This window comes from Mesoplodon densirostris, chromosome 1 (assembly GCF_025265405.1).
Source record: "Mesoplodon densirostris isolate mMesDen1 chromosome 1, mMesDen1 primary haplotype, whole genome shotgun sequence".
NCBI lineage: Eukaryota > Metazoa > Chordata > Mammalia > Artiodactyla > Ziphiidae > Mesoplodon > Mesoplodon densirostris.
Genome location: NC_082661.1, coordinates 199,857,963 through 199,874,854, shown reverse-complemented (window position 1 = coordinate 199,874,854; position 16,892 = coordinate 199,857,963). Strand labels below are relative to the sequence as shown.

The following is a 16,892-nucleotide window of genomic DNA, read 5'->3' as shown; positions in this document are numbered from 1 at the left end:
TAATGATTTCCAATAAGAACCACTTCTTTTATTTTCAATTAATCCTGTGGGTTGAACATCATCAGCCTTGCTTTAAAGCTCTGGAGAATTATGGGCACTCTAAGTAAATAAATTTTGTCCTAATCACTGAACCACGGTTACTCTCCCAATGATTTATTATATTGAGGTATTGACAATCTAATTTTTTCATTATAATTTGAGGAAAGTGGGGACAGGTCAAAATGAAAAAATCTGACTGCTCTTCCACTTCATTCAGCATCATTCACATTATGATGGACTTTGATGTGTTAAACTTTAATCATTTAGGAGGTACATTATTCTCATATAATTTGCATACATTTTAGTTCTTCAAAGTATCTAATTAATTCACACTTCAGTTTTAGATGAGCAGAATAGAAATCTAGCTTTACTGCACCTGAATATATTTATTTAAGAGTTCCATGAAAGATAAATAAATCCCATATATAAAAAGCCATTTTTTAATTTAATTTTTTATTTTATACATTGTAAAAAGCCATTTTTAAAAAAATAGGAATCTTGGTGGGACATATAATATTTGGAATGTCCAGAAGTCTATCCTTGGGAACCCTTTCTCCCTCATTCCATGTTGTTTCTGATGGTAGAACCATCCCACGGCCATAGGGTGGGCCTGGACTTGATTATGCCTAGGTTCTGAGCTCTCAAGCAACAGTGACCAGCCCAGGAAGAGGGCATGTGACTGAAGCAGTGCCAAGTAGAGTCCTTCCTTAGGACAACAATAGTGACGCTGGAAGAATGAGCATCTGTGATGAATGAGGCTGAGAGTATTCATCTCCCCTGGCCTGTAGAGGAAAGTGGTCTGCACAATGAAGTGATGCAGAGATAAGCAGATATGAGAAAGGACAAGAGAGAGCCCTGGAATATCTATCCTAGTTCTAGCTCCTGAAGTCCTGGCCTTTGTGTACCTCCCTTTGATCCTATGAGATATGCCTTACTATTCCCGTTAAAGTGAGCAAATAAATTCCCATTTGCTTAATCTAGCTTGAGTTGGTTTTAATCACTTGCTACCCCAAAAAGTTTTTCTTAATATCCAGGAAAAACACAATGAAACTATGGGTGGGGAAAATTTCTTTAAAATAATGAAAATCTAGGCTTACAACACATAGGCTTTAAAAATTTCTTTAAAATAATGAAAATCTAGGCTTCCCCTACCTTGCATCATACACAAAAATTAATTCAATATGGACATTAGACATAAATTTAAAAGCTAACACTTCCTGAAGAAAACATAGGAGAATAAATTCACAACCAGGGATGAAAAAGTTATTTTTCATAAATAACTGTGGTGGCCCTGCCAAAAATGCATAACCTAAACATAATCATGAGGAAACATCGCACAGACAAAAATTGAGGTACATTCAACAAAACAACTGTTCTTCATTCTTCAAAAATCTCAAGGTCAAAAAAGACAAAATGGTTAAGGAACTGTTCCAAATGAAATTACACTAAAGAAACATGATAACTCAACAGAATGCTTGACCCTGGCTTGCATCCTGAGCCAAAACAAAACAAAGAAAGGGGACATTATTGGGAAAATTGATAAAACTTAAATATAAACTGTGGATTAGATAATGTTTTATCAATGTTAAATTTTCTCATTTTGATTATTGATAATTATGTTATCAAGGCAGTTATGTGACTTGTTTTTAGGAAATACACATTCAAGTATTTAAAAGAGATAGATGTCTTCAATTAATTTTCAAACAATTCAGAAAAAAATCATAAATAAACATATATATATATATATATATATATATATATATATATATATATATATATATATATATATATATATACACATATATAAATGAAACAGAATGTAAATAATTGGGAATCTGGGTTAAGGGTGTTAGAAGTTCTTAGTACTATTCTTATAACTTTTCTTTAAATGTGAAAGTATATCAAAACAAAAAGATATACAACACATATGCTTCACAGTATGCTGGATCAAATGAGAAGCAAATTTTGTGTCTCATTTGGCCACCATGAGTAAGTCTCAAGTATGTTACTGTAATTGAAAAAGTACTACAGCAGGGCAAAAAACCTGTACTCAGAAAACTATAAGATACTGATGAAAGAAATCAAAGATGACACAAACAGATGGAGAGATATACCATGTTCTTGGACAGGAAGAGTCAATATTGTGAAAATGACTATTCTAACCAAAGCATTCTACAGTTCATTGCAATCCCTATCAAATTATCAATGGCATTTTTCACAGGATTAGAACAAAATAATCTTACAATTTGTATGAAAACATAAAAGACCCCGAATAGGAAAAGCAATCTTGAGAAAGAAGAGTGGAGTTGGAGGAATCAGGCTCCCAGACTTCAGACTATACTACAAAGCTACAGTAATCAAAACAGTATGGTACTGGCACAAAAACAGAAATATAGAGCAATGGAACAGGATTGAAAGCTCAGAGATAAACCCATGCACCTATGTTCATCTAATCTCAGTCTCTTCAATAAGTAGTGCTGGGAAAACTGGACAGCTACATGTAAAAGAATGACATTAGGACACTTCCTAACACCATACACAAAAATAAACACAAAATGCATTAAAGACCTACATGTAAAGCCAGACACTATAAAACTCTAAGAGTAAAACATAGGCAGAACACTCTTTGATATAAATTGCAGCAGGATCTTTTTTTGATCCACCTCCTAGAGTAATAAAAATAAAAACAAAAATGAACAAATGGGATCTAGTTAAACCTAAAAGCTTTTGCACAGCAGAGGAAATCATAAACAAAACAAAAAGACAACCCTCAGAATGGGAGAAAATATTTGTAAATGAAGCAACTGACAAAGGATTAATCTCCAAAATATACAAACAGCCCATACAGTTCAATATCAAAAAAACAAATAACCCAATCAAAAAATGGGGGGAAGATCTAAATAGACATTTCTCCAAAGAAGACATACAGATGGCCAAAAAGCACATGAAAAGATGCTCAACATCATTAATTATTAGAGAAATGTAAATCAAAACTACAATGGGTATCACCTCACACTGGTCAGAATGGCCATCATCAAAAAATCTATAAACAATAAACACTAGCGAGGGTGTGGAGAAAAGGGAACCCTCCTACACTGTTGGTGGGAATGTAAATTGGTACAGCCACTGTGGAGAACAGTATGAAGGTTCCTTAAAAACCAAAAATAGAACCATTATATGACCCAGCAATCCCACTCCTAGGTGTATACCTGGACAAAACCATAATTCAAAAAGATACATATACCTCAATGTTCATTGAAGCACTATTACAATAGCCAGGACACATAAATGTCCATCAACAGGGGAATGGATGAAGAAGATATGGCACATATACACAATGGAATATTACTCAGCCATAAAAAAGAACAAAATAATGCCATTTGGAGCAACATGGATGGACCAAGAGATTCTCATACTGAGTGAAGTAAGTCAGACACAGAAAGACAAATATCATATGATATCTCTTTATATGTGGAATCTAAAAAAAAGGGTACAGATGAACTTATTTACAAAACAGAAGTAGAGTCATGATGTAGAAAACAAACTTATGGTTACCAGGGGATGGGGGGGAGGGATAAACTGGGAGATTGGGATTGACATATACACACTACAATATATAAAATAGATAACTAATAAGAGCCTGTTGTATAGCATAGGGAAATCTACTCAATACTCTGTAATGGACTATATGGGAAAAGAATCTAAAAAAGAAAAGACTGGATATATGTATATGTATAACTGATTCACTTTGCTGTATACTTGAAACTAACACAACACTGTAAATCAACTCTATTCCAATAAAAATTAAAAGAAAAGAAAAGGTACAACACTAAAAGTTAGTAAACATGGTTTTGGAATTAAATAGCTACCTGACCTTAAGAAATGCCTTTGATTTTCTTGGTCTCAGTCCTCTGAGCCCCAAAATAAAGAGGTTGAATGAACTATTTGATATCTAAGATTTCTGTTAATTCTACAATGTTGTGATTCTTAGAAATGGTCTTTTAACAGCATTGTACCTCTAGAGGTAGCATGATTAGTAGGAAAATTTTTCTAGTTCAGTTACAGATAAGACTTCTAAAGGAAAAAGGACAGTAAATAGAGTAGAAGTTGTGTTCTATTCCCGGCCCTCTTTATTGAATTACTGTGCCATTTTAGCATCTTATCATTTTATTTTTTGTAAATGTCATGCCGTAATTTAGAAGACTATAAAAACAATTACCACTGAAAATCTGTATGACATTTTCTTTGCTTTTATATAGAAATATGATTTTACTTGTTTAATAAATAATATTGATATATAGTGTTTACTATACACTTATTATTCAAGCAATATATATGTGTACATATGTATTTGTGTATATGTGTTTGTGTGTGTATATATACTCATTTAATCCTCAAAACAATTCTATGAAGTATGATTATTATTTCCACTTTACAGATAGGGAAACTAAGGTATCAAAATGTACCTACAGTTCTACCATTAATAAGTGGCTCTTTGAAAACAACCCATGCATTCAAACATAGGCAGTGTGGCTGCAGAGACTGTGTCTTAATCACAATTCTACATTTCCTCTCAAATATTACACAGAAATAAACTCTAGCATAGAATAGCATACACATTTTAATAAGTCCATGAGTAAAAGTGATCTGAGTCATAAAACTATTTATGTCATAAGAATATATATATATATATATATATGTTTTATGTGTATATATACATATACACACACAAAGGAGAAGCAAATTCTGTTCTTCAAATATGTATACGTGTGTGTGTGTGTGTGTGTGTGTGTATGTATATATATATACACATACATGAGAAGGCTCATTTTCCAGATCTATCACTAATATATTCTTACCTTGATATTTATGCACATATATTTCATTTTGAGTTTTTACTTTTAAATTCTAATACTGGACAGACCCTTCCATGTGAAACTTTTGCCACATTGACTTGTTGCTCTTCCTTCAGCAGCTTGAAAGCAGTCAAGTGAAAAGCTCAGAAACTGCTGGTTGTCCGTTCTTTGCAGAGGGCAGCAAATAAAGCCCCACCGTGCTGCAGCACACTTGACACTCTTAACCCAGGGAAAAAAGAATGAGGCTTGTGTGCTTGGTACTTTATGAGAAAATTAGCGGTGAAAAGGACAAGTTCCGTTTTGCCTTAAAAAAAGAAACTATGGAGCACTGTGTCATTTCAGTTGGAAAAGTACAAAGTTGTAAGTCGTAAAAATTTTATTACAGCTTGATTAACACCTGTTCCCTCACTGCAGGTGCCAATATCTGTAGTCACCTGCTTAGCTCAGTAAGGCCTCCCTAGACTATGGAAAATTACTCATGCTAATCTCAAACTCACCTTTCATGAGATCTAGGTTGGGTGAAAAAACAAAGCTGAAAGACTTAAGCAAGTATACTTTTAAATGGCAATGGAATTATCTGAGAGAGAGAAAAGCCAGGAGTGACAAAAGTAAGAATTGGAACCCATAATGTTTTAACATGTCTGACATATTACCTTGCAAAAACTAATAATAATCACCAATATTTATATATAAGACTTCTCATAAATTTCATATAATCTGAATTCCATACATTTGTTATAATCCATATAATTCCTGACAGAACCCTTAAAAGCAGGACTGATGTCCCTGTTATATGTAGGATCCAAATGGCTAACGTGACTTGCTCAAACCATAAACCTAGCAAATATCTGAGCAGGTATTTTCTTAAGAGGATGCTTTTTTAAAAGAAGTTCTTTTTCCCTTTTTTTTTTCCCACCAAACTACACTGCTTCATACTTACAACATCACCTTACACAGACCACACTGTATACTTACTAGCATTCCCCAAAACTGAAGGGACAAACACTGTAATGATAGAACAAAGGGTGAGCACTTAAATATTTATTACATCAAAGCTTAATATTGTTATAAAAAATGTAGAAGACAAAATTAACAGACTATTGAGGAAATATTCTAACAGTATTTATTTTTCATAGAGCTGCTTTAGAATTTTAAGAATTTAAACAAAAAATGGAGATATTACATAAAGGGTCACTTATAAAAATTCAAGTATTAGCACAACTTCAATTACAATCTTAGAGTGAAAAAATAAAACATGTTTTAAGGGTTTCAGAAAAAGTCTTCTTTCCAACATGGTTGTGAAATGTAACACTCGGGTTAATTAAATACGAAGTCTAGTAATGTCTTTTATAGCATGAACAGATGGTCAATTTCCAATTAATTAGAATAATTATCATCAAAACTATAATAAACACAATTCAGTCTTGCTTTGCCATTCAGAATCTTGTAATACTCTAAAGGTCAGTTACCAGGATTTTTATCATTAACAGATCGCTAAATAATCCAGATTCAATCATCATTTTTCTGCTGCCCAGCTAAACCAACAGTTAATGATGGTATTCTTCCTGCTCCCACAGCTAAACTATTCTTTTTTTCCTATCCTCCCTCCCCATTCTCTCTATCCTAACTAGCTTTGTTCTACTCTCACCACCACCCCTTTACCTCACACCTATATGATGACTTCATTCTTTGATGTTTCTAAGGCCCCCTCTCTTAGTGCTACTGCCAGACTGATCATTCTTAAACATGTATTTTATACAGTCCAGAACCTTCAAAAGCTTCCAACTGTATAGCACATTATGTTTAAATTTAGCCTCATTTTCAAAGTGTCATAATCTAACCCAGTTTACCTTTCCAATTTATTGTTCATTACTCCCCCAATAAGCACCTATGAAGCAGTCGTCCAAATCTGTGTCTCAAGTTAACACAAACACACAGTGCTTATTCTTACCTCTTCCTTCATGGAACTTACTACAACTAAAATAATCACTCTTCTTCATCATCGTAATCATCATAATCATTATCACTATCATCAACAGCAAATGTGCATATTACTTAACACGCACCAGGCAATGTCATTAGTGCATTATACTTTTTATATAATCCTCACAATAACCTTGTGAAATAGATACTATTATAATCATCCTCATTTTACAGAAGGTCTAAAGCAGTCAAGTAACTCATGTAAGATCATGAAGGTAGTAAACTGTAGAGCCAGAATTCAAACCAGCAGTTTCATTCCAAATTTTACATTCAACCACTATCTATATACCTCTGTCAGTAACATAATTAGCTATTAATTATTTCACATATGCTACTCTTATCTCTTTAATTATAAAACTTATTTATAAGAATTTTATTTCTTCGAGGGGCTTCCTAATATAAGATATACAGTTAGCCTGAAACAAATGTTTCTAAGGGAAACCATTTTATTCAAAGAATAAATGCAAAGATCCAAGAATTATGATGAGTCAAAATACATAGAACTACATCTTCTGTCACCAACAAAGTCCTCTGAATCAGGGCTTGTCTGTGACAAGAGCACTGAGAGGATGGAAACTGGAGCATGGGCCAGGCAGTATCTGCTTAGGGGATTTCTACACTGGAGAGGCTGCATGACAGCTTTCTGCTTGTATGAAAGACCAGAGATTCAGAAAACTTGCTTTGAAGCTATAATTGCCAAACAAGGATACTTACTGAGATTGTAGGTTGTAAACCAATAAAAAGAGCAACAATTCCTAAAGATGCTCTTACTTATTCTCTGCATAATATTGGGAAAACATAAATAACCCATATTAGTTAAATTATTGTTAATTTATTAAGTATGGGGGAGGGTGGACAGCACCCCACTAACCCCTCAAAACTTTATAGTGTCACTAGTGACTGATCATGCTGATGAACTGAAGCATACAACTTTTGGAAATAAAATAGAAAATTCTGGGCCTCCCTGGTGGCGCAGTGGTTAAGAGTCCGCCTGCCGATGCAGGGGATACGGGTTCGTGCCCCGGTCTGGGAGGATCCCATATGCCGCGGAGCGGCTGGGTCCGTGAGCCATGGCCGCTGGGCCTGCGCATCCGGAGCCTGTGCTCCGCAACGGGAGAGGCCACAACAGTGAGAGGCCCGCATACCGCAAAAAGAAAAAAAAAAAAAAGAAAATTCTTATGCACAGATATACATATATAAAATGCATGCACATAAAGAAACTTGAGTAGAACTTTTTTTTTTTTTCTAATAGGTCAACAGGCCAGGCTTCTATACTCTCAAGAAGATTAGACTCATTCTTTAAGGTCCAGCTCAACTGTGAACCCATCTGTGAGGTTTTCTTTTGCATGATTAATTACCGTTTCTTCTGTACTCTAACAGCATTTTATAAATATCTCTATTGGATTACATGGTATAAAAACTACTACTTAGAAAATGTGCAGATCTTGACTTTTAGACTGTTACCAACTCAAATGTGCATCAACAAATGAACAGATAAACCAATTTGATATAATCGTGCAATTAGTACAACTCAGCAATGAAAAGGAACTAATTATTAATTTGTAAAACAACATGGATAATTATCAAAAGCATTAAGCTAAAGAAACCAGACACAAAAGAATAAATACTGGTGCCAAGAATTGCGAAGGATCTGAGATTTTATTCAATGTGTAAGCTTGTAAGTTTCATTCATGCTGGCAGAAGACACAGACTCTTGGGTCACAGACAAAGGACTTTGTTACTCACAGCAGTAGGATTAGCTAGAGTACCACACCTGCCCAAACAGTGGGTTATGTTACAGGAGAGGAACCTGGGAGCTTCAGGAGCCTGAATCCATCATAATGGGCAGTAAGCCCGCCTGACTTTACCCCAAAGAGACACATTATCTCTAATGCACTGAACAATAACAAACTTGCTCCTTTCTCAGGAAGAAGACATTATCTCTAGCTTCCAAGGTTGTTCACTATACAAACACCTTTGGAAAAATGTCAGTACCTCTGCTCACAAAAGACATGCAGAATCATGAAAGACTTATGGAGAAATATTTCCTAGTCACTATATGTGTTCATTCATATAACATTTCTGGAATAGACAAAACTAGTTTATGGTGGGGAAAAAAATTGGAACAGTCATTGTTTGGAGCCAGAGGTGACTATAAAGGATCACAAGGGAAATTTCTAGGGTGAAGGTAATATTATATATCTTACATGGGGTAATGGTTATAAGAGTAACATATATATTTGTTAAACTCATCAAACTACACATAAAAGTATATGTAAATTATATTTAAATTATATATGTACAGATTGGGTATGTAAATTATATCCAAATAAAGATGATGTAAAAAAATTTGCTGATCATAACTTTTAGACTGCTATCACCTCAAGGGCAAGGACCGTGTCTTATTCATCTATCTTATGATTACTGAGACGAAGTTAGCCAACTGAATACTCTTAGTAAGTTCTCATAAAGGCTGGTGGCACTGAATTATTAATAATGTTTAAAATGGGCCTCTAAGTATTCTATCTTGTCCTATGTTGATTTTAAATGCCATCACATTAGACTTTTTAAAGTTATTTGGTTGTGTTCATTTATAAATATTAATACATGTGAATATCAGTGAGCCATTAAAAATTTGTATTTTAAAAAATAAAATCTCTAGGGCTTCCCTGGTGGTGCAGTGATTGAGAGTCCGCCTGCCAATGCAGGGGACACGGGTTCGTGCCCCGGCCCGGGAGGATCCCACATGCCACGGAGCGGCTGGGCCCGTGAGCCATGGCCGCTGAACCTGCGTGTCCAGAGCCTGTGCTCCACAATGGGAGAGGCCACAACAGTGAGAGGCCCGTGTACCGCAAAAAAAAAAAAAAAAAAAAAAAAAAAAAAAAAAAAAAATCTCTAAATACTAAATTATTTTGATGCAGGATAGTTTTAATAATAGGATGATTTGCTTAAAAAGATGAAAATGTTTGCTAATCATAATTAGGTTATTTCCATATCATAAACCTAGTTGACTAACTCCTTTAGAAACACAATACTTTTCAAATAAATCTTCATAATGAAGACAGTAGAAATATATTTGAAATTTGAAAGTTGCAAAGATTTTTTCTGATTTTCCTTTCACTTAACCAATTTAAATTTAGTGGAAATACCTGCTGTCTATTAGGTGGTAACTTAGGCTAGCAAAACTTAAGAAACAAAAGTTACAGCCTTAGTTTCCATTTATAACATAATTTTCAAATCTCTTCTTCTCAATACATACTTTGGTGTGATTTTTATAATTTATTTTATAAATGATGACTATTTATTTTTTCAAAGAATATATTAATGTGAATTAAATAATTCCCTTAACTTATATTAAAGTATTCTTTGAAAACATTAAGACAGTGGTTCTAAATAAAGCTATAAAATTGTTTGCCATCTTAGTATATATTAAATTGTAAGTTAAAAAATTTTTCTTACTCTTCTGTTTTATCATGTTATCCTTCATTTTTTTCTAATTAAATATTGTAGCAAAGCATACTAGGTGATGTCAAGAGTTAATCACAATTCTAAAGAAAGTTTTCTGCAATTGTAGATGCCTACAGGTAAACATGGGCAAAAGAAGAGTTTTAAAACTCAAATAGGCAAAACTTTTTCTAGATACCAAAACCCAGCTTACTCTAGAGAATACATTCAAAATTTAGCAGGAAAAACATTATTTTTCCCTATAGGAATCTCTTGGCTCTATATGTATATTTATACTTGAATTGTTTTTTTGTCCACATTCTTTCAAACTAAAGTCCTATATTTGCATCGCTCAAAATAGACACTTTCTGCCCTGGACTAGAGTCAATAGTCAAAAGAGGAAAATAAAGAATGTTAAAGTATGAATGGCTGAGCATAAGAGGGGAGACCTTGCATCAATAGTCGATGTGTGTTTCTTTAATTATGTCTTAAGCCCGATCCTTATCTTACCAACCAGATGGAAAACTTCTCAAGGTCAGGGATTGTGTTTTGTAATCTCATGCATAGCCCAGAATTGAACGTGAAGTGGGTACTCAATACTGCTTGTCCATTGATTGAAATGCAAATGATAGAGAGACTATTTTAAAAAAAGATAGTTATATAGAGTATCTAAGATAGTAAAGATAATTTTCCTTCTCTGGATTACTTTTTCCTTGAATAAATTGGAAACAAATAAGGCTCTTTCCCCAAAACTGTGCTTGGGATATCATGGCCTCCCATATTGCATATAGTAGGAATGCAGTAAATTCTTGTGGCTTTGAATATTAATTTTTGATATAAAATTACCTAGGACCTGAAATGTTCATAAGATATATATATATTACTGAAAACATAAATAGTCACACATATTTTTTAAGTGAGTATGTATTTTTTGTCACAAAAAGGCACTATCCTTCAAATCACATCAGCCAAGTTAACACATTAATGGTAATTTTTCATTGACAGTTTTATGAAAAAGGAATTTTTCCTCACTCTTTCTCATATTTCTTCAAGATCTTTAGTTAATTTAAGTTCACAAGATGTATCCAAAATCTCCTGTTACAAAGAAATATTATTTGTCATAATTACGACCATTTATTTATTTGGCAAAATAGCTATAAATTTTGGAATCTGAACACTAAATCTCCTTTGTGATCAAAAGCCCCCATACCTTTTGCTTACCAGTTAAAGCACCAAATCAGCAATCTATTACAATTAGGTAGATATTTTGATCAGTTTCAATGAGTAATAAAAAAGGTGTTTGGAGCAGATTTGAAAACAAAATATAAGGGAGCATTCATGATATGAGTGGCAAAGATAGTACATTTTAATCACTATACAGTATATTTTCAGTGATATGTAATTATATCTAAAGAAAAAAGTACAATAATATATTTCCATCTATATTTGATATGTGTGTATGGCCCGACTCTCATGTTGAGGGTGCTAAACAATGATACAATGTAGCATATTATCTGATGTATCTTCATGTCCTAGACTAGGGATATAGTATAGAGATCCTATGTTAAAGATGGAAATATTGAAATCTCACCCATCTAGAGGTGATACTCCTGGTCACGTCAGCCATCAGGACATGGAAACTACACCCCCCAATAAGGCACAGGTCACCTGGCAAGAAAATAACATTTGGGTGATGGAGTGATCCTTGAGTCTTTATCCAAAGAACTGAAGGCTTCCTCAGGGAAGCATTTGCTGACCTCTCTGATAAAGTTTTAAGTGTTTATAGGGCCATATGCCTCTCCTCTGTGGCAGCTGCCACAAACATAATTTTATATTTATCTGTGTGTTTCTCACATTAATGTCTATTCACCTGAGTAGACCCTATGTTCTCTGAGAATACTATGTCTTTTTTGTGTGGGGACAGGATCATAATTGTATGACTTCAATGGAAACAGTGCCTAGCACATAAGAGAGTCAATAAATATTGTCAAATTTGTTGAATGAATTAAACACAGATGAACATTGAACACCAGAGATGTAACCTAAGTCAGGGTATATCTGTTACAATTAACGTCAAGAGACACAAGGGGTCACCAACTGGGAAGACTGAAAATAGAGCCCTTCATGTTTTCAATATTCAAGAGGCGAGCAATGGGAGAATGTACGGAAGAGATGGCTAAGGAACTGCCAGAACAGTCAGTGTTTAGGACAGGAGTATGAAGGAAGTCAAAGAGGAAAGAACTGTAAGAACGAATGATGTACAGAGAGAAGCATCAAGGTTAAGTAGGTGGGAAACTGCAGAAGGGCCACCAAGTTTGGGGATTGGAGGTGATTAGAGGGTTTAAGCAGAAAGACTTTCAGAGTGATAGAAATGGAATTAAAATGGAAATGGGAAAAAAATGGAGGTAGTGAGTATGGGCTAGCAAGTTTACTTTTCCAAGAAAATCAATAGTGAAGAAAATAGAGAAATAAAGCCATAATTTAGGGTCTTTTAAACTGCATGAGGAACTAAGAGACATATTCATAGACACACACACATACATCAAACTGCATCATAGAAGTTTTGTGTAAACTCTATCTTAGTCTTTTGGGGGGTGGAGTAGGGAGAAGAGAGTTTATGAAGAATTTAATGGGCATTAGGAAGGGCTATGTGATTCAGATGTGACAACATTCTGCTTTGGAACTGGTTATTCTCCATAACAAAATCACATCCCTTCTTGTAAGTTTTTATGGGTTCCTTTGTTTTAGTCATCACTAGGATTGTCAATGAGGTAATATGGAGACTCATTTCTGCCTTAAATCTCCTGAGCCCTTCCTAACCTACATTCAATTTGTGTGCTACCAATCACATGGTAATTGCCAGTTTCTACGTTGTTACGTATTTACCATATAGCTGACTCCCTCGTTTCAATTAGTAGTGTTATATTTATTGAATTGAATGCATGCTCTTCATACATAAGTTGGATACTTTGTGTCTGATTTGCAATAGTGAGGAATAATTCTGGATATAATGGCCATTTTTTCTTCAGCCTTTTATTTTTAACTTCTTACCATTTAACAAAATGGTGCAATTTATTTACCATCTATTAAAAAGTATGAAATAAATGAAGCTATACAAATAATGCATTTTTGTGCTTCTAAACATCGATGGAAAATCTATCAGTTAAATTTGAGGCATTTTATAATTATATTTTGCAGCTGAGCTCTAGGAAATAACACACTTGGACTTTGAGTTGGAGTGTGTGTGTTCTACATACTTCAACTCCTTGTCTTGGGAGACATTCAGACGCACTTAATTAAATACACAGCTTTAGGGAAGTTATTGTCTTTAACTTGTAAACACAGCCAGGAGCAGCCCAGCAGATCTTGGTTAAATGTGATTTGAACTAGAGGGAGAACAATCATGATCCCCTTGTTCAGTCACTTTTATCTACTGCCCTGAGGTCACTACTAGTGCCTTTGATTACGTTGGAAAAGTAGGGAAGTCTAAAGGTGTGATCCCACTGATGTCACATATGTCTGATTGGCAACTGGAGGCTTTGTACAAATAAACTTATGCATACTAAGCATTAACATAATATGGGGACTAGCTACTACACTCTCTATTTCACATAGCTGATCCTGTGTTTTCAGAAGTCACTAATTTTTCCTTACCATCCTTCTTTGAACCCTCACATATTTCCATCTCCCTTAATCTTCTCCAACTACCTTCTCTCCCAATAAACAGATCAATATATTCTACCTGTAACCAGGCAAATCTGTCAACACACTGGCGCCTTTTGTCATCCCCAACTATTATGCATCCTTTTGTTGGAGGATGTGACAAGAGAGAAGACCTTCGTGGTCTGACAGAGCCCAGCCCAACCACTTCCTAGTGCTGAAAACCTAAGGCAGTTATTGACAATAACCAATTAACAACTTAAAGATTGATATTAATTATTCATAACTTAAGGAACTTATTTACAAAAACCAAACTTGCTGATTATTGTGTGATTTGCATAAAACTGTGTGTATCCAGAGCCGAATGAAGAGAAGGCAGTCAATAATACTTTCTTCTTTTCCCTGGTGTCTTTTTCAAGTTACCCCAAATTTACCTTTCCTTACTGGTAACACTTTTCATTTCTATGTCTAATTTTTATATCTAATATATAAGATATATATATATATATATATATATATATATATATATATATACGCACACACACATCTGCTATAACCTCCATGCTTAGTGTTGGCTGCTTCACAGGCATCCCTAGACTAGTTTTGTTCACCTCAGATCATTCCACTCATTTATTCCCTTATCTAGGACTTGCAGACTTCTCATTCTCCAATTACTGAGTTCTCATGTGCATGTTGAGCAGGCTCATTGCTGTATAGGTAAAAGCATCTCAACTAAGGTTATAATGTCCTATATGTCCTCTGTATCCTGGGAAGAGAACAACTTAACATAAGCTAGTTATTTAGTTAAAATCTTTCTTAGATTTTTAAATTAGTGATTATCATAATATATTTAGAATATTAAATGGGATTTTATTGCATTTGAGTGTACACTAATTTTATAGTTATAATAATATTTATAATCACATAATAATCATATCTACAAAAAACACAAAATTTGTTAACATCTTTATGTTTGGCATTTGACAACTGAAACAGTGTTTGAGAGGTGTATTTCAGATTATATAAATAGCACCCTAGGATCCAAAGGTATATTCTACCCCCACTCATGAGGCAGGATACCCCTTTTTCTATGCAGTAAATCATGAAGAATTGTTTAGCCTATAAAGCTGATTAAGTGCTAAAAACTACATTCTCAAAGGTGTGGAACAGCAGAGAGTTCATTTTAGAGAATATTTTCATTTAGACTTTGCTGAATGCATATCAAATAAAATAGACAATTAAACAAAGCAACTTGACTGACAGAATAATATAAATTTTAGGTCTAAAGTAAAAATAATTAAAAGGAAAATGTAGGAAAAACATAGAATGCATTTCACTAAAGTACACTTACCTAGCTAGAAAACTAGGATTTTCCTTTATGGACAAAATTAACAATAACAACAAAAGTATAAAGATGAAGTCCCCTCCCTCAAGATGAGAATTAATATGGAGGTTTCTTGATTCATAGGAAACATTTCATTTGAGAATTAATACTATAAGCCCACTCACAAACATATCTAGTAGCTACATTTTTTAACTCTCTGCTAAATACTCCTGCTATATATTTTATCTCAGACTGTTAGAACACTTTTTAGGCTTTTATAAGCTCTCACATATAGAAAGCAAAACACAAAACCATGACCTTGAAGGTGATTTTGTTGCAGGTGTCACCCCATGGTCGTAGCAGAGAATTTTCCTCTCCCAAGTCAACACCTTTTGTTGACAGAACTGTCTTTGGTCTATTGAGAGTTGCCACTGATCAGTGACTAGAACGAACTCAGGAACTCAGAAGTTTTCCGTTACTGACAGAAAGCAGTGGACAATATAAAAATAGCATTATATACTAAGGATTTTTTTTTTTAATTTTTTTTGTGTGTGTGTGGTACGCAGGCCTCTCACTGTTGTGGCCTCTCCCGCTGCGGAGCACAGGTTCCGGACGCGCGGGCCCAGCGGCCATGGCTCACGGGCCCAGCCGCTCCGCGGCACGTGGGATCTTCCCGGACCGGGGCACGAACCCGCATCCCCTGCATTGGCAGGCGGACTCTCAACCACTGCACCACCAGGAAAGCCCTATACTAAGGATTTGTTGAGACTTCCTAGCGGTGACAGGATTAGAGTGGTCATAGCACAAAGTTTTTTTTTTTTTTTTTCATGCAGCAAGATCATGAAATGGCAGACATTCACGGAAAATAATATGCCACTAGGAATAACTGTTGTCAGATCTAACTGATATTCAAATGTTTATGGTGTGTTCACAGTATTTGTAGTTTCTCCTTTCAAAGACCACAAAACATTATATTTGGTGTTAAAGTCTTTCATGGAGAAACTAAATTCTGCAGGATCAAATTGTAGATAAAGATGTTTTTATAATTCCAAATGTATTCTCCAATTGAACCATATATTCTCTATTGGAAGAAAATTATGTAGACTGCCATGATTATGGATACAGATAGAGATAATGTTTCAAAAATTAATTATCCAATCCTCAGTATAAGTATTTGAGTTAATTATCCTCCATTTGTCAATTATTCTCCACAGCCCTCATTCCTGTAGGATCATTCTGTTTTTCTCTGTCTTGATAAGGAATTCTTTCCTTAAAATCTCTTCATTCACCCATATAGGGTGGATTTTATTTTCCGACAAGGACCCTAAGTGAAACACTATCACTCACAAAAACAAAATAGGAACCAATGAAATGTGCTACTACATACTTCTAAATTTTTAAATCCCAATTCATTTCACATTATGACTTTAAAATTGATTCCTGAAAAACAATGGTATCCATCATCTCCATTATCACTTACGTGGCCAAGTTGCTGCTATAACTTGATAAACGTTTGTGCTTTGCAATTTTACTCTATATCCAAATGGGCCTTGAAGGACTTAGGACTCTACAGTTAATAGATGCTC

At 34.5% G+C, this 16,892-nt stretch overlaps 1 protein-coding gene across 4 annotated transcripts in view; it reads right to left on the bottom strand.

Moving 5' to 3' along the window:
- The window catches only part of ARHGAP24 (Rho GTPase activating protein 24), a 492,969-nt gene that overhangs the window by 415,769 nt on the left and 60,308 nt on the right, over positions 1-16,892 (bottom strand). The gene's annotated exons all lie outside the window — the stretch shown is intronic.